The 20,202-nt window shown below is 41.3% G+C and overlaps 1 protein-coding gene across 3 annotated transcripts in view; it reads left to right on the forward strand.

Moving 5' to 3' along the window:
* LOC124995679 (RNA-binding Raly-like protein) overlaps nt 1-20,202 on the forward strand; it is a 97,787-nt gene that overhangs the window by 20,412 nt on the left and 57,173 nt on the right. The gene's annotated exons all lie outside the window — the stretch shown is intronic.

The following is a 20,202-nucleotide window of genomic DNA, read 5'->3' on the forward strand; positions in this document are numbered from 1 at the left end:
GGGGATTGACTTGTGAGTAAGCTTCAAGTGGTCCTTTGAGGGATGTTTTTCAGCCGGAAGGGTGGCATTATTACAGTAAGATCGCATCCACAAAAGCAAAAACTATTGCAATGTTTTTGTTTCATTAGCACATGTAACCACATCTTTTGTTGTTGTACAATTACCATACATCATATTTGAATACAAGACAATAGCAGCGCTTACACAGACGCTGAACTGCAGGCCAGCAGCTCCACCAGTTTCTGCCTACTCCGTGTTGTTCAAAGAGAATTCTTTACGCCAGCATCTAGAGATTTGTGTCGGCTATATACACTGCATAGTAAACACGACCCAGCGGCCCAAACCAGCATACCTCAGCACTCATATTGATCACCGGCGTAAGAATAAAGACTGTGGCATCTGGAGACTCAGTTAAGTGTTGATGAACACATTCCCCTTGGAGGCCGGCATATACAGTAAATCCAGATTAGATTTTTCTTATCCTTTGTACAGCACAATAGATTAATTATTGTCATACTTGTGAAGGAGGAATTTCATTATAATCCATTTTAAATAAAACTATTAAAATATCAGGTTCACTTGTTTAATAGTGGTCATTATAACCCACTAAATAAAAAAAACAGGAACGTTGCCAGTTTTGCAGTTACCCAAAATAAAATTCAGTTTCATACTGTGGTAGTAGTCTCAAAACTGCTGATTCAAGGCCAGTTTGCAGTGTTTTACAACGTAACATTTATTTTTAGTTATACTTAGAGGTATACAACCCCATATAGCATCAGTACTATCACACAGAAGGACAGCTTGACATTGTTCTTACATATCTGCACTTCATGTTTTAAAGGCTGCATTAGCGCGACACACACATAAAAGTGTTTTAAATTACATGAGCAAGCGTTTGTATACGCCCACCAGTATTCCAGCATTCATTATTACACAAGATAAGATATTACAATCCCTTGTGCCAAGATCTGAGGCAAAACACAATTAGAAGCCCAGTCCAACTGAAAACTGACCAGCAGGCTAGCAGTCAGCTACCAACTAGCAACCAACAAGAAGTCACCAGCTAACTAGCCTAGCCAACAGCACTAGGTAAGAAGTGATGGGATAAGTGACTACATGTCAACCAACACTTCTCCCCTCTGCAAAACAAAGGCTAAACACATTTAGAAACACAGTCCAACTGAAAAAAACAAAACAAAAAAAAAAACAATGAGACACTAGCTAACTAGCCTAGCCAACAGCAGTAGGCAGTATGCAGCACATCATTGGGGTTTCCAAGCAGGCACCTCCCGTCACCAATGTTTCGTCAACTTAGGCCCACGACACCTCAAGAAGGCTTGACAGCGAGTTCCAGCATCCTGGAGTCACCCCCCCTCCATGCAAAGATATAAGCCGACCCGTTTCTAATCATGCACGGGACATGATGTTTACACGTCTGCCATGTTTGCTGGTTGGGATTTGCTTGAAGGACGAGAGGAGTCTTGACACTGAGGAATCAGAGCAGCAGGCTTTCAGCGTCCTGTTTTTGCACAACTTGGATGCATTCCAAATCTTCCACAGAAAGACACCATTTTGGGCAAACTCAAAGAGCACATACAAATACAAGTTTTGAAAAAAAGAAGAAAAAAAAAGATCCGAGATAAAAACTGGATGGCACACAGAACCGAAACACCATCTCAGTAATTCCTGTCCTCAAACTGGTTGGATATTTTGAATCATACAAGGTAAGGGGCATTTCGGTGGATTCCAAACCTACACTTGCAACAAGCTGCGACAATAAGTCCTGTTTATTTTCAACACCAGTAAAACAGGTTAACATATGCGCAAGCAAATCATTCCAGATCGTGACAACGGTATCAGCTGGATGGATTCCAATGAAAACTATTAAGAAAAAGACGACAAATAGTTTAACAGCCTGAAGGGTGTCAAGCTGGAGGGTGCAGCTATAGTCTCTTGCTTACAACTCTGTTACAACTCTCACAACTGCCATAAAATCAATATGTTGGCATTTTTCCAACGGGGCTCGTGGCCTGGTGTGAGGGAGCGGGACATGACCTGGGACCAGGACGTTACATGCAGAAAGTGAGAAAGAAGCCATTTAGTGAAATGTTTTCTATTCAACACCAGGACGTTGAGTGCACTGTGTCTGTTTGCTTCTGCGCCTTATTACAGGGATGACTGAACTCTACCTGAGCCTCACAATATACATGCTTGTCTGCAAACAAGCCCCCTTAAGAATCGGATCGTTGCTGCAATTAGAGTGTTTATAGAGAAAAACATAAATATATATGCTTTAGTTGGACTTGTCCAATCTATTCTCCACCAGCGTGCAAAATGTTGTTTAGTACATTAGGATGAGAATCCGCGTTAATTTGCCCCCTTATGCACACACAAACAAGGATTTTAACTCTACTCTTTACACACTCAGTGTACTTGTAATTTGGATATATAAAGACATCGTGGACAGGACTGTTACAGGTTAAAGACATGGCCCGTGGGAAGAAGCTGTTCCCGTCTCCGGTTGTTTTGGAGTGTTGTGTTGTGTAGCTCCTACCAGAGGGGAAGAGTTAAAACTGGTCATGTCCATGGTGTGATGGATCCGCACTGATGTTTGCTGCTTGTTTCCTGACTCTAGATGTGTATAATTCCTGGAGGGCAGGCTGGCACCAGTGATTTTCTCCTGCAGTCTTGACGATCTGTTGCAATCTGTTCCTGTCCTGTTTGATAGCTGATCCGAACCAAACGGTGACGGACAGGCAGATGCATCCACCGATGACCCAGTTCCGGCAAAAACAACTCATACTTTGGCCACACTTTAGCATGGTAACAAGTGCAACTAAATCAGTAAACATGAGAACACTTTCCCAGCTAAACATTGCACTTTTACTGTGAGCTTCACACTTTTGCATCACAGACTTCATCAGTGAGGCGGCCTGTGTTATTGTGTGACTTAGGTCTGTGAACACATTAGCTCGTTATAGCACCAGTTTTAGACAAGCAAATTCATTGTACTAAAAAATAAAACTACTGTGACTTTAAATGGAGTCTGGTGCCTGAAGAGGTTGATATGTTGTCGTCCAGTCCCCATCAGAAAAGTCTTTTTGACAGCAAGGTAAACCTTCTGAATTTAACATATGCTTAAACTGAAACTGATATCATTAGGAGGACCTTGTTTTAGAAGATGTAAAATATATTCTGCAGCTGACTCCACCCGCATACTCGGCGTGCTGATCAGGTAACATTACGACCACCCTCCTAAAATTGTGCATTTCCCCCTCGTGCCTTGAAACCTGCTGTGACTCACCAGAGAATGGACATGGGTCTTCTGAGGGTGTCCTGTGGTGTCTGGTAACAGGCTGTCATTAGTGGTGGGGCCTTTGGGTCCTATGTGTCCTATGTGTTGAGGGGAGGGTCCTCTGTGGATCATCCCACAGATACTTGATCAGTTTGGGATCTAGTAAATTTGAAGGGCAGTTTGTCATGTTTTTTGAGTTGTTCCTAAACCGTTTTTGTGTGTGTCTGTGTCAGGCTGCATCCTGCTGGGGATGGATGCTGCCATCAAGGAGTGTCATTGCTATGGGGTGGGGGTGCCTGGTCTGGTCTACAAGTTTCCCTAAAAAGGAAAAAAGGTTGAATTGTCACAAGATGGTCGATGCCAGTGGTCATAATGTTATGCCTGATCGATGTACGCTAACTGTGGATAAGTAGCTAATACAGCTTTACTTCAAAGCCACTCTAATGTGACTTTAATATCAACTCTTGCAGCGGTCCCAACGAAAACCGTCAGGGTGAATGATAGAATAATGTGCATAAAATCAACTGGGAAGCATCTATAACAGTTATGCATATCATAAAGTTTTAAATTTATAATGTACAGTATGCACATGTAATGAAGTGCTGGGATAAGATACTCATATACGATACAATCAGTGCGTAGAATTAGACAATTCATCAACCTTAAAGCTAAGGGGGAACTCTTAACCACTCCATCAGTAACTCAGTGACACAATGAATAGCTGCTGTACATCACTGTGAACATTTAAACGATTGAGCTCTAAGACAAAGGAAGGCTGCAGTGTGAACCTGAGTGTTATCACAGACAAACAGTGTTTGTTGGTGACTGCGCGTTTGCTGCTAATTTAACATGTTTTTTCTTTTTTTTTTGTGCGTAATTACCTGCACAATCCAAGGTAGGCAAATTAACCATTAAAAACACTTTTTGATGATGCTCATGCTATTCTGAATGTGACATTTAAGTCCTTTTCATCATATTCTCTTCCGCTGCCTCTCTACAACACTTTCGTCAGTACGCCCCTGGTTGAGTCATTAGTCGGAGGAGAAAGTTATCACATGTCTTCTGCATATTAATGTCGTCTTTGTCATTAAAATCTTCACGAGTTCAGCAGGATACTCCAGATTCCTCGCCGAAACACTCCAGTTATTGCGCTGTTAGATTTAGCTGCTTAATAACCAACACACAGGCATTCAGATTGATTGAAATGTTTTTTGTTTGGGGTGGGGGGGGGGGGGGGGGCTTGTATCATCAGTGGGGATCGCGGATTGCGAAATTGCTGCTTGCGTCTGAGACTTGTTTTGGATGAGTGTTCAGGGGATGTAATCTGAAATGACAGCGGTGTCAAATAGGTCATAGACACACAGGCATTATATTTACAACAATGCACTTTTGCGTTTGTGCCTCCCCGCGCTTGTTTTTTGACAATCTGCGCCATCAAGTTTTTAACCCCGCTAAATCTTTTCCACAAGTACCTGTCATGTTCTCTCCATTTGTGCTGTTGCCTTGACAAACGTGCTGCCGGAGAATTAGGTGAGCCGGGATCGGACTCACTTGCACGTGCTGTTGACAAAGTCAGACGTGTTGCGCTGCACATCGCAAACTCACAAAGTACAATTCAGTTTTTCTTATTTTTTTTTCTTTTCTTTTAAGCTCATAAGATAGGATCACATTTTTTTTTTTTTTTTGCCACAGGAAAGGGGGGAAAAAAAGGACGAATTTCTCAGCTGCAGCTTGTGTGTGCTGTCACACAGATGTGACAGATTTGAAAAGTATGTCATGTATCCAAGGATTTCTGATGGCAAACCTGGGAGACAGACCACAACCGAAATACATCCAAAGCCAGCGAGCGAATGTGGAGTGAATAAAACACCCCAAGCTGCTCTCATCAATACTTATTAGTTCTATTTAGCTTTAAGTCGCTTTAAGTCGCTCTACAGTCCTGTGGAGTCTCTTGAACTCAATATATGGCAGCTACTTATGTGGCATGTTGCAACTGAACGGTGAATACTTTGCATTTCATTTCAGGCAAGTTTTGCATATAAAAGCAACACATTTTTAAGCGTATCAGGTGTCATTTAACGCTTTAAGATTGAGGCCAGAGCCAGACTGTCTTCTGTATAAAATTAAACCAAATACTACAAAGGATCCTGCAAACAGGCAGAGGCAGTTATTAACTGATAAAAAACAATGACACATTTTGCAGCTAAAGAACCAGACTTCTCACTTAGTAGGTGGTGGAGACCAAAACAGAGAGAAAAGCAGAGTGTATATTTGACTAGAAAAGCAAAAATATATCTGTGGATAATCTGATGAATCATTTCTGCTTGTTCTGTGGCCATTGATTTAGTCTTAATCTGCCCATTTGTCTCTTAATTCTCCTTTGTTCAATCCACAATCTCAATTCATTTTTTTTTCATTTATTTTTTTTTTTTACCAACTTGTTGTATTTGTTGGCACATTTCTCGCATATTCCAATCACTGGAATTTTTCGAAACCTCAGAGAGCCCCTCGTAGCACAGTGGAAAGTCACCGGTAGCTGATTCTAAAAAAAACAAACATTGAAACGAAACAGAAGTTATAAATATTTTATGATGCTTGTTAATAAACATTAGTACTCTAATGCATACATAAATAAACATTTGTATTACTTTGTCGTGTCTGTTACTATTTGTTCTTTATTTGGTTATATTATAAAGGCCAGGCTTTTACGTTAAGCGTGTGCTAAATGTGGTGCCGTAATGTTCTGCCTCACAAGCCTTTAAAATGCTCATTTTGTAATTGAATGGGAAAAGAAATGTTTGATTTTTTTTTTTGAGTATTATGCTGCATAATCCTTTTTTGTGCACCGCTTTAAGATTGAAGCTATATTGCTGCACAGCTAACTTCCATTATCCGCTATTAGGTATGTTCACGGTGCGTTCGCTGAACCTTGTTAATAAAACTTTCCTCAAACATCATTAACTTTGTAACGTAAACATCATTCAGCCGTAATGATGTTTACTCGTCTAATGCTACATAATCAGGCGACGGCCGCACGTTCTGTAAATAAAAGTGCTTCTGCGGAGGCGACGCAGCGTCTGTCAGCCAAAGCGCTGCATCATGCACCCTCGTATTCATGAGGCGAGTCAAGAGCACTGCAGACAGACTGAGCTGTTGGTGTGATGTGGGGACTGGAGCAGGGGCGCGGCGCAGTAAGGTGTCAGCGGTGATTTAGCTTGAGAAGGAGCAGAGGTGATTGAGAGAAAAACATCGGGCCGGTCTGTGCCATACTGGAGCTCCTCGGAAAAAGATGTGAGGCAGTAAACACTAAGCCGCCTGCAGCTCTGTCATACATATTATTGGGTTAGCTAAGCAAACCCAGGCCTAATCCTCTTCAACTCTGCAAGGCAAAGTAGGGAATCAGCGCGCAGCGATTATCAAATGACGCCGTTTATAGTTTTATTATATAATTTTTATTGGTCTATCCGCAGCAACCAGGAAAATACCAGCACATGGATTTTTAGTTGATTCATTTTACACTGATAAGGATTGTGAACACTGCAAAAAAAAGAGAACCCACAAGGGAGGTGTAATATTGTGTAATGGTTACTCCACCGGTGCCGCAAATTAGCAGGATTCATCCGTCCATGAGAAAGCTGTTTATGTATGTATTTTAAACTCCCTGGGGTGTGTGTTGCCAGGCAAAATGCCCCATCTGCCATCTTTTTCCTCTCCATTCTTTGATCATTTCGTGACCTCCTCCTCCCTCCCTCCCTCCCGCCACCGAGGGGGGTTTATTCACATGACGATTCATCCGGCTCTCGATCGGCATTAATAATGCAACCTGACAGACATTGTATGAGGCTGAGTGCGAGGTGTCACTCACGGCGGCGAACAAGTGAGGAAGCGGCTGATGTGATGAGAGAGGGAGATACGGACCCAGAGTGGAGGATCAAAGGTTTAGCAGTTCACTTCACCTTAAGTTATTTTAGTATATGACAGATCTGGAGCCGCTAATCCTCGCAGATAACATTTCACGTGTCAACATTTATCACGTCTGAGCAGCGAGCTGATATTTTTGGGAAAAGTCACTTGAAGTAATCTTTGCTCCGAATGTGGAATGTGGAGATGCATTTCATTTTGGGAAAGAGAAATAGCTGTCACATCCGCAGAAAAAAATAAAAAAAATAAAAACCCGGAGGGGTTTCCTTTTAAAGGTAGCCCGTCATCCCCAGAGCAACCTTCCCCTCATAAGAACTTTTGCCATCTGAGTGTTTGAGTTCATGTATCACTCTTAAGAGGATGTGAGCGTTCATCCACAGCCAGTATGTCATCATGTGGTTTGGCTTTGGTACAGTGCTTTAAGGCTCACAGTGTCATCCAGTGTGTAACTAAAGGATCTGAAGGCTTTCAGTCATCTCATTTGCTATAGACCCAGTTTTCAATCAAACAGCAATGATACCTTGCTTAGATATAAATAAACTGTCAAATGAAAGTGATATTTAAAATCTTTTTCAGCAACATCTGAGCATTTGTTTTGTGACAGAGAAATAAAAACTCTGAGTGAGTAGGTGTCATTTATTTTCCCAACATGACTGATGTTTGGAAAGGGAACCATTCAAATGCTTGTGATAATGCGTCGGTACCGCCGAGCTATTTTTACAAGGTTGTTTGTTTTGCCTCGTGCGAGAGAATTTTCTTTCAAGCTCTTCAGTGTAACGCATGCATCTATAAGGGAGCGTGTGTTTTATTTTATTAACCCGAGAGGAGAGGATGTGTCGAGGGCCACAGACAAGACTCCAAGTCTCCACCGCTGCACCGAAGACAGCGTGAGCCGTCAAACTGTCAAAACTTAAACTTCAAGGATTGAGGTCAGCCAGCTGTGTGAGGTTCTCCATCACTTTTATGTGTGTTTGTGTACAAGCACAGAGGGTGACTTCATGCATGCGTTGTCTGTATGAGTGATTACACACGAGTCTGTGTGTGCTCGTGGTCCTGTGTTGGAGTTGGCAACTCTTCATATGCACGTTAGCGCGCGTGTGATTTCAACATTTCTGCCTCTTTGTGGCAAACCGCCACCGCCATGATCCATTTTACTGAAGTCTGTGGTTCTCGCACTGCGCGTCAGTGGACCCGATAAATGGAAATATGCCAGGGCGAGGAGAGAAAAGAAACCGCTACACTTCATGAAGTACGATGACGGCTTCATTGCCCAGGGAGGCCCTTGAGGGTTCCCATGGGCTCCAAGCGGCTAGTGATTAAAAAAAAAAAAAAAAAATCCGCATCTGTGCCTTGGCGTACCAGTTAGGGTAATTGAGCTATTTGAGAATAGGTAGGATTAACGGCAATTACTACGTGCTGCAATTGTGTTTGCATTGCCCATTTGCAAGAGGTATAAAAAGAACGCGCAAGGGACGTATCAGCCCCTTCATCAAGCGTGTCTAATTGTCGGCGCTTCTTCGTCTTTCTGAATTATTTAGACGTCGCGTGAACTCTGTAAAGACTGTGGCTGTCTGCAAATATTGAGACTGCTTTAATTGTACTTTACTGTTACACTACAAATGCCGTGCGGTTCAAGGGAAGTGAATTGCGGGGGCGTGATAAACCGTCTATTTACAGACGGAGAGGGCGGGAGACATTTTTAATGAAGACGCCACATGGAGCCGGCCAATTAAATATAGCTGCTGGTTTAATATCCCTCTATAAGATGTACAGTATCATTGCGTCACACCGTGCTTTGTATTTATGTCCTAGGTCATTGATATTCAGCCCTTAAATGCGCAGCCTGTTTAGTCTCCTCCGGTTTTGAAGGAACTTTGGCCAGGAGTCGATCCAGGAGAAGAGGCCACTTTGCTATGCACATTTTAAACCGAAAGAAATCAATAGAACTGAACACTTAGCAAGCTCTGCTTTTGTCTCGCTTTCACTCGCGCTTGATTTACACACATGGATTAATCTTGGATAATGGAAGCATATTATGAATATAGAAACATTTGACTTTGTAAACTAATTAACAACGTATTTTTATTTCTGTATGGATAATTGTTTTGGCATTGAGGGGCACGATGATGAGGGGAATTAAAAATGTGTAGGAGATCATATTGTTCTGGTGTAGAGCATCGTTTACACTACACTGCTTGTGTCTTACGCTCTCACCAGTACTAATACGAGTGGGATTTGAATTGTGCAAATTTTTGAAGGATGCATAAGAAATTATTCATGCCAGTATGTATGTGATGCAACACGTGTCACGTGCAACAACTACACATATGAACTGATTTGTGGCATGTGAATCTGAACACAATTGTCCATTTTTAGTATCTTCGCGTAGAGATTTAAGGCCTCTTGTGAATGTGAAGATGTTCTGCATTTATTCAAATGAAAAAAGTCACTTTACTACCGTATACATGATTGTGAGTCACAATATGTTTTGCAGCGAATCAAATCTCAACCAGTATTTATCAAGCTTAATCCTTAATAGGGCACTCATTAAAGGGCATGTGACATGCTGGTGAAAACCTTTTAGGGCTCTCCCAGGGGAGCAGTGGTTGAAATTACCCACGATTCATTTTGGCGAGTTGGGAGAGATGCGTTCCAGATTGTTCTGTGAGTTCATGATGTGTTCGGTGGCAGTGGCAGCATTAGCTCGAGGATGAATGTAAACCAGAATGAGAAAAGGCTGTGGACAAGATAATAGGGGCAAAGAGAGATGGCCAAGAGTTCAGTGTCTGTGGTTTCGCTCTCGCGACGGCCATCGAGCACCAGCGTGTGTTTACATACAGACAAGCCCTGTCGCTATGTCGTCTCCCAGTGAGCTCTCCGTCCATGTCCAGTCTTAGGCAGAGTCCTGTCCTCCTGCTTGTATTCCATCTTTTTTCTTCCCCCTGTTGGTTACCTTATGTTTGTGGTGAGCGGAGTTGCCGTGGTGATGTGCTTTTATTGCACCATTTAAGAGCACAATTAATCCCCTCAGCATGTGGCTTCTTCATTAGGTGTACATAGAGATGGATGAACCTGCTGGTGGCTCTTTGTACCAGCTTGAAAGCATGTATTCCAGCTGCAAAGACGGACACTTAAACATGGAGGTCAAGTGGTCATTTGAGAAACTGTAGTTTTGTCATTTTCCAGCCCCAGAAGTTGCAGCTTGGGTTTGCTTAGATTAACTTAGACACAGTACAGAACTATCTTGTGTTGCCCAGTAAAAAAATACATAAAACATACATGTTTAGGATTACTTTGCTGTGTTAATGACGTCTGAACCACTCTACTGCTGCAAACATAAAATACGGAGCCTAGAGTAGTTTGGTTGCGAGCTTGCCAAAGGGGGGATATCGATTTAACAGCCCCTGGAAGAGAAACTGTAGAAAGCCCATAACAAATATCTCTCTAAAGGCCATCTTTTGACGCATAATTTCTTGAGATTCCAGCGAGGCAGCAAAAGGGTAAGATAGATCTGCTATAAGCTCCGTGATGACTGAGATGAACCGCCAGGATCACCAATAATTCTCCAATTCACCTTAATGTCTTGCTCCAGCCTCTAACGGCAAATGCATTTGACTGATTGGTTCTCCTGCAGTTGTAATTACCGAACGTCTTCAGCCGGCATCTTTGTATTTCACACCGGAGAGGGGACAGACTTTGTCTCAATTAGCTTCCCGTTTTATCTCCTCTTCCTTTCTCCGAACCTCACACCTCAGTGGCGCTGACAAGAATGTTTGTACCTGTTATACACAGCGGCGCAATCAGTTCAATCCTTGGCATGACTTTGAAGATTAGTCACCAAACCATGAAGAAGCTTTTGAAGTGTTGGGGATTCTTTGAAGTTTGTAATGCAACCTTCTTCTTCTTCTTTTTTTTTAATGCGTTGCACAAAGTTTCTGCTAGCTTTGAACCGGCAATAAGAAGAGGAAGCAGTCACAGGCATAAACACAACATGATGGAGATTTGTATCATCAAAGTCCATCTGATAGGTGTTTCAAAACTGATATCTTCAGTGTGCATATTCCACAGGTCCCTTCACACTGAACTGTTATTTTAAGTGGGAGAACCACCACCATCTACTTATGGAACGGCCCCGTTTGACCAACAAGTGCTTTTTTGAAATTCAGATTTTATAGAGGGTCCCTGAGTCCTTAATGCCAATGACTATTAAATATTTATACTTTGCATGCGCAGCAATGAATAGTTCGAATAAACTCCACTTTCATTTTACACTTGGCAGGCAAACTGATTATGAATAAAAATGAAAATGACATTGGAAAACAGCAGCGGGGGGAAAAAACCTGCTCGTCGAAGCCTGGTGGCCACATTCAAGAAAGTCATAGCCAAATTTTTCTTGGCCAACTTCCTCTGGTCTAGGCTGAGTGTTCCTGGCTGCTTACCTCAACATGAAGTTAATGAATTACCGGAGACTTGATTGATTGCGTTGCTTACGGTGTGTGAACGTATGGTCCGGCCAGCTGCGCTTCACGGCAGATGGAGAGAACGACTTTGCCTTTCGGTGCGTTCAAGTCAAAACACCAGCAGAAAGGCGTGCACAAACCCGAGGAGAGTGAGATGCGAGCGTGTTCTTGCGAGGGCGTTTCGGCGGCGGGCATTGCCACGGGGGAAGGGCAGCTGTGGCCGGACGACGGCCTGTGCTCGGACATCACGGTCACGGCACGGCTACAGATGGTCGACCAGCCGCTCCGTGCGAATACCACCAGAGAAGAAGAGTCAAATATGTCTTCCCTATACCCTCTCAGAGTTTCACTCAAGAGCGAAGCACACGGCAATACATTCATATTCACGACCCACAAAGAGAGCAAAGTGCATAAAATGTGAAAAATAAGCAAATTTTTATAACATTATATAGATAATATCCCTGCCTTTCTGCGTAGTAATTCCATAAATGAAACCTGTGAATTTTAAGGTCATTTACATTCAACTGAGCCGTTGCCAAGCCTTTGAAGCCAAAAATTGCCTGTCATCCTCTCACAATACAAGCTATCGAGCACAGTGTAGCTGGCAGGGGTGTCCATAAAAAAGAAATATCCTTCTGCAAACTGTTAATTGTAGAAAGCTGACAAAATAGCTCTGCTATGTGACTTTTTGAGACACTAAAACCCAGGTGTGGAGTTTGTGTTTCCGTCGCCGTAAAACACTTTTTTTTACAGTGCGGATTAACGCTCTTAATGAAGAGTTGGGACTTGTTTTACCTCTCCTGCAGAGTGGATGTTAACAAATGCTAATTTGCCCCCATTAAAAATTTGTCCCAGCTGCAGCTGCAACTTGGAGCGCTAATGATGACACATCCAGATTTAATGGGGAGGGCGGAACGGTCACCGGCCAAATATGTTACATCCACAGAATCAAAGCATCCCTCAACGAAATTTCAGCAGGTTTAAACACTTTAGTTTTATTTGTATCACTTTGCATTTATAACAGTTTGCCCTTATTGATTATGTTGTACCGATTTTAATGCAATTGCCAATATGAATCCCGTAAAGATGAATCACACTTTGTAGTTTAAAGTCACTAAAATAGAGTTGATGGATTCAATTAAATATTTTTTTTTTACAAACAGGAGTTTCGTCCACAGAGTATGTTCTGTTCTGTTTGCAGTTTCTTAAAAGTCCTTTGCTTTAAAGTCACTATATTCAACATCTTTGTATTCATACAGTGGTTGCCTATAGTAATGAACCCACAGAGTATTATTACCCAGCTCTGCAGTTTCCATCAGCTCATTTCAACTTTATGTTATCTTTCAGTTGCACCTTTATGACCTACTACTTGTACTACTCTTCTGGTTCACCCTCACCTCTCTCATGTTGTCGGTATTGGTCACATCAGAAAGCCGATTCCAGGGAAAAAGCTCTAAATCTTACTGCATTCTGCCTGTTCAGTGTCAGCTTCGGAAAGAAGATTCTGCTCGAAGGAAATATCAGATTTTTTGAACTGCTGTGTTTGATTAACTATTCCTGTGTGCTGTTTAGGTGCTGGACAGGTAGTATTTTCCTGAAAACTGTGGCTCAATAGGGGTGAAAGCAGACCTCAGAGACTTAAGACTAACATGATACAGTAAAGTTGAGGCTCTTGGAACTTAAATTATCATTAGAAAATAGCTTAGCCACTTAGCCAAACTCAGGGTTGTGGCAGACATCGAAAAAGGTGAAAGAAAAATGAAAGTTAAATTTACATCACTGCCGTTGTTGCTCCGAATCTGAGAAGTTTAATACACTCGATTATAGTTTTTTCCTACGAATAGCATGCAGCAACTATGCAAAGGTTTCAAAAATTGTAGGTGTTATAATCAGTGCAATAGTTGTGCATAACACTGATGATATAAGCAGCTTTGATCTGTATCTCAGATCTATAGATGGAAATATCCCAGTAACCAGGGTTTCTAGGTTTTCTTAAAGTAAATTGTAGTAGCCGTGATGTCTTCATTTCAGTTTAAAAAAAAAGATGAGTGAATGCAATTAGCATGCAAGTTTAAAAGTTGGAGTGAGTCAGCATGCACTCAGCATGGAGATTGATACGCACATAAACTTTATGTAAATTTTATTTATTCCTCAGAGGAGGTACTTCTACTCTGGCACATTTCCATTTGTAATTTGTAAGCCTTCATTTACACCCCACTACATCTCAAAGATAACGATTTGCATTCAAAACATCTCATCATAAGTGCATGAAACCAGATGCACTGCAGTTGTAACCAACTATATATGAAGTAGTTAGAGCAGTTGTGATTGATCGCTTTCGCTAAAGTGAAGGTTTTCAACATTAAGTGTCTCGATGTTGATTTTTGAGGCTGTTTGTCTGCTTGCCCATTTTGAGAAAATGGGAATATCTAGCTGCACCATGGATAGAAACCTTTTAAATATCCCGTGGAGCTATGTTCCATAGTGAAGAGGAAGCTTTCAAAACAATCATGCAGAGTGGGTTTTATGTCACCCTGGTGCTATCCTTACCAATCAAATTGGATTAAGAGCAGACTGAGATTGATCTATTCTGCGCTCGACAGCTCACGGTGTTTGACCAGATTAGTTTCAACTCTGTGCAGCTGTATACGACCATTGAAAGAAATGAAATCTTGTCATTTCGGGTGAAGCATTCCCCTGCCTGTCACAAACAGCCGACTCCCCCCTGGACAATAAGAAATTCCACTTGTATATCATCCAATGTCTGCTATGCCCTGGCACACGGGAGCTTCCCTCAATGCATATTACCCACTTCCCCAGTGCAGGTGAATGAGGGCCGACTGAGAAATGACTCCATTTGCATGTCAGCTAATTGTATCATTGCCCCAGGCTTTCTAATAGCCAATAAATTTTCTGAGAACAAAGTTCGAAGGGAATAAAAATGGTTGGAGCTGCAAAGCATATAGGTACTATTTGTCGTGAAATGAGATTTGCTGCAGGTAAGAGAAAGAAGGGCCCTGGTGTAAGAGGCTGTGGTATTGAAGTTATATAAGATGTATGAGGTGCATATGATATGTCTTTCTCATAGGATATGCCTTTCTCCTCAGACCATAACCACCCAAGTATAAAGGAATCCTATAGCACAGGGGAAACTCTAATATTAATTTTTCAATGAGTCAAAGGTCCATTTATTGAGGTTGGCCAAGCTACTATTGTATAATATTCAAAAGCACAAAAATACATGACATTTTTTCCAAATAAATATTTGAATAAAACAAGACCCCTGTCATGAATCCAGCAAATATGTATCAGGATTGAGGTTAAAGTTCTTTAACCTTGCTTTTTTAAACAAAAACAAAGAACCACAAGAAAATATGTATTTCTTTCCTGAGGTGAACCAAGCATCTCAGGAATTTTAATGCTAAAATACAAGCTAAAATCAAACACAAATGTAGTTTAACAAAGAACCAACACATTTATAGGTTCCTTTGCTAGGCAAATATATCAAGATCCCAGGAATCAAAGTGCAATAAAAAAAACAATTTTACATTCATAATGTGTCAGTGTCAAACACTGCTTAATGAAAGAAATGGCTTCCAGTGTTTGTTGCCACTGCTTTGAACTTTGGCACAAATGGCATGATGGGCAGACAGATCGAGTCAAAAACAAGGATTGTTTGGAACTGTATTTAAAAATATGTTTTAAATGATGCATGCAATTTTTAGTAATAATGCAAGAAATATTTACAGTACTATGTCTTCATGGGTATTCCTTGGACTTGGATGTTATCTAGCACAAGTCAACACAATGTAGTTGAGTGACAAAATGTCAGAGTTCTTGAATATGAGAATTGAATATTTTCACATTTTGGATAGCTGGATGAATGGATAAATTAAGCTAATATTGTTTTGCTACTTTGCTCTGATGCTGTCAAGCGTATAAACTTGAACTTTAGCGAAAACCAAACACAAAACATTTTCCAATTTTTACTCCCTGCTTTGGTCAAAATCCCCAACTCCAAAATTAGGCTGGTGAAACCAACACTTTTTCTATTTATTTAGAGATGAACAATTGCTAAAAACTCAGCAACAACATAGTGGCAAACATTTGTCTATTTACACACCCAGCAGACATTAACAGACTAGCATTAGCATTTATTGGAAGTTAGTCTGAATGGTGAACTGTTTTTAGCACCAAATCTTGAGGGATATATTTGTCTCTTTAGCTGTTAAATACGCCGCTATCTTCAGTAGCTAGATGCTAACTGTGCCTGTTCTTGTTTAGAAACAGAAAAGTTGCTGTTTACCAAAACAATTAGCAGAAAAAACTAGAACAGCTGGTAGTGAAAATGTGCAAATCAAGTTGATAATTGACACTGCAACAACTTCAGTCACAATACATTCCTGTGATTGATCCAGCTTAAGATAAAGATACTCTGTAAATGCTTGTAAGCCCAACATTCACTCTCCTTGTAGGTCAGCTTTAGTCTCCTCCATTTGCCAGCTAGACAATTTTCCCTCCGTTTAGTTGCCCACAGATTTGACAGCAAGCTAAAGCAGTAAAACTGCTGCTCTTAAAACCAACATTATAAGTGGAAAAAAGCTAAAAACAGCTATAAACCTGCTTGAATCGATCTATAAATTCTTGTCGATGTCTGACTCGGTATTCTCATAAAATACCAATCCAAAACTGTTTATCAAAGCTAAGGGTAGCAGACCAAAGCACAAACCACTTGATATCTTTTCACACATTTATCATAACTTTACTAATACCTACTACCTTAAAAGCATTTTTTACTCTCTGTGCAACTATTGGGAAAATGAATCTTCAATAATGGCATGTGATAGTCGTAAATAATGAAGCTGTATAAACATCCCACTGACCAAAATATAATTTGCGTTTACAGCACTTTGAACTCATTTGGCTGGCTCAATTAGAGCTCTTTCTCTTCCTCCTCCTCCTCCTCCTCCTCCTTTTTATAGACCATCTTCGCTGTCTGTGAATTCTGAATTGAATCCCAGCCCGGCACTGTGTACCTTGACTCATAAAGCCAAAGGGCAGCAGCTGATTGAAAATGTGGGGGAAATTAGGTTTATGTCTCTCTATCTTGGAGACTGGAGTCATTTTTCAAGAGGCAGGCAGAAACGTGGAACGTCCGAGATGACATTTAATTTGTTTATGGCCTCTATTCTTTTGATATTAAATTTAATTTCCGCAAATGTTCTTTTACCTTCAGATCAGACAAAATGTGGCGACTGCCGTTTGGTCTGTGTGGGGCTGAACAGTTTCACCCTCTGACCACAATTCACAAAAGGGCACAATTGTATGGCTGGCTGCACCACTGCAACGCTCTGCGGCCATACAAATAGTTGCATTGATTTACAAATAGAGGGATTTTTTTTTTCCTTCAGTTGTTGCCGTTGCTTTCACAGGCGGACACATTTTAAGACAAGATATAAATGGAAGGAGTCCGTGAAGCAATTATTCCAACTCTGTGGTACATGGCAGAAACACCATTGGAAAAGGTGTATCGGGTTACCTTTCTCGGTTCTGTTTCAGTGAGCAGCTTCTCCAGCCTTTTCTCAGCCCGTCAAGCTGCCTAGGCAACAATCAGAGCAGAGTGGCTGAGGCATGGCGAAGAGAAATGTACAGTGGTGGAGTGGTAGGAAATTACAAAAGGAATCAATTCAATGAGTTCCCTCCCTCCATGAAAAAATGTCTATAAATCAGGCAGGTGGCCAGACCCAAACAACAACCTTTTAAGAGCCTGTCTACCAAGGCACAATGCATTACAGAGCCGGGGAGGACTTGGTAATATGGCGACTCCTGCACTAAATCCTTTCTTTTTTCCACTCGACCATTATCTCAACACGACAGTGCTCTCAGTCTCATGACCTTGTTGCTTTTTCCTCTGACCTTATCCATATTTATTCATCACCCTCATGAGATTGGGAATTCTGCCCCGTAGCCCATTGAAGTCAAAGCTCTTGTCTGTAATGCCAGAGCAGCAAAGTGTTTCGTTCCAAAAGGAGACATCCCCCTTTTGAAAAATGTGTCACCTACTCTGACATGACCACACCAGCATGAAAGTGAAAATGAATCTGTCTTCTGCTCTTAACTGACAAAAGGCAGCACTGTAGAAGCTGTAATCATTTTTAAAGAGTGGGCTTTGAACACCGGGTCGTCATTTTTCTTTTTTCCTCTAAGAGCAGTTTGCAGACTGTATTTCTGGGATGAAGCTCTTCGCTGTGCTCCTTTTTTTTTTTTTTTTTGATAACAAACGTCAAGTCCTCTAAAACAATTCTCGTGCCAATTACGTTCTTTATCGCTTCCCGTCCTGCTTTCCCATGTTTCTCCTCATGACGCCATCACCTCATAGGAATGAGAAGCTTAATGTAGGCTGTAAATTTACGGAAAAGGCAAGGTCAGCAGGAAAGCCACCGATGGAATAAATTAGTGCCCTGGTGCAAAGAAAACAACTGAGAAGACAACGTGAAATACAACAGTGAGGAGCTGTAAAAAGACTCCATGACCTGATTTATCTGACAAGAGAGGCAATCTAACGCTTCTGCACTGATTTGTCATGTTCCCTGTGACCTGTCCACGCACATCAATATGGCATGGGTGTCAGACTGGGGATTTAAACCACTGTTAGGCGGTCATTGTGGAGCTTGTTCGAGTTGGCGCATGCACTGCATGTACTGCATGTACTGTGCGCTTGCACCACATTAATTTCCAGTGTTTGCTGCTGATAAATGTCAAGGCCACTTGAGCGATGGCGAGCAGCAGCCCACGCGCACAAACAACACGCCGACGCGGCGCTGTATACGTGAATTATCACGTGGACGTAGTGGGTGTTAATAGACAAGAAAATAGTATTGCAGTTTTGGTGCTCTCCAAGTGAAATGATTGAAAGAGCAGCAGGATATTTCTCACGATCTGAGACTCAGGGGTAAAGGATGTCTGGCGGAGAATATCTCTTGGCTGCTGTAGTTTTCTGGATGACTGGGCAGCTGTCTTCTTCTCCTGTAGGTTTAGATTAGGCAATCTCAAAGCAGAATGTCATCATCACTCAGTTTGTGAATTACATCCTCTCTCTGTATTTTAAGCATAATCTCATGCCATATAATTAGCTGAGCAAACCCATTACAGGATAGCACTCCACAATAAAACCACATTGTGTATTTGTGAAGAGACCGAGGCTATGCTGTGTCAAAGTGGCTGAGCTGTAGGAATCTGCAGCCTCTTGCAGTGGAAAATAATGTTGGATAAAGGGAGGGGGTGCTGCCAGTGTGAAAAAGTGCGTGTGTGCGTGCCCGATATTCCAACAACATCAGTGTTACCTTGGTTACTAATCCTATTTACTGAGGATTGGATCCATTATTCAGGTTCTTCGTCTCAAAGCTGAATAGTTGTTATCACCGTGTGTCAGGGACAGAGGCTCAGAGCAGGCGAATATTGAATATTCAGTGTTTTCTTCACAATATTTCACAGTATTTAATGCACTAAGTGTAATCCATTTTGGAACATAAACTGTAATGAAAACCTTGATTTTTCCAGCTATAAAAATTAAATCATGTGCTTGGAGTGAAAAGAACGAAAAGGGATCCATGCATTCATGTGCATTTATCTACTTATTGATAATGGTAATTAAACACACATTTATAATTGTGCATCCTTTCCTTGGGTAGGAATTCCCTGATCCTGCAGCCGGTCATCTTTCATAAAGACATTCAACATTCAATCCATGAAAAGGTCACTTACAGATAACTGCAGGGGAGGCCTACAAAAGCTGAGGCTAATGCACGCTGATAACTTGACAGCACAAAAAAAAAAAAAAAAAAGTGAATAAAACTGTAATACGAATTACAACCCATGCATTCTGTGATCAGTGAAACGGCGCACAAAGCATTAGGGATGCAACAATATGGGTATTGAGATAGCAAAGCATTCCCTCTGACAGTGACTGTATTTGGTTTCTCACAAAGGGAGAGAAAACTACTGCGACATTCACATACTGTTGCTCCGTCTAATTCTCCCCCACCTCATCCTTCCAGCGGTAGCATTTCAACCATGAAAAATGTGACTTAGGTAAGCAGTTGACTGCCCAGTGACCTTGTACGTTTCAATACATTGGTTACACACTGTAGAGTAAGCCTTCAACAACAAAAGCCTCCATCATAAAAAAAAAGGAAGCAGAAAAATCACTAACCTTGTGTGTACATGGAGCCCCATGGTGTTCAATATTAAATAATATAAACATTACAAAATAAATCAGCAGATATCATATTAATGTTAGCAAACAAGGTTCTCTTTATTAATTTATGACTATTCAAGTGCATATTGTATTTTCGAAAGTCTGTTTTTATTTCTTTATGCCTATGTTTTTTTTTTCATGCTGCATTTTGTTTCATAATGTCACTTTTTATGACAGTTGTTTTGTCACAAGGCGATAGACCTTTTTCATGGTGAACATTTTGACTTGTCACAGTAGGGGAAGCATGGCTAAGTTCTAGTAAATGTCAG

The sequence above is a fragment of the Mugil cephalus genome, chromosome 18 (genome assembly GCF_022458985.1).
Source record: "Mugil cephalus isolate CIBA_MC_2020 chromosome 18, CIBA_Mcephalus_1.1, whole genome shotgun sequence".
Taxonomy (NCBI): Eukaryota; Metazoa; Chordata; class Actinopteri; order Mugiliformes; family Mugilidae; genus Mugil; species Mugil cephalus.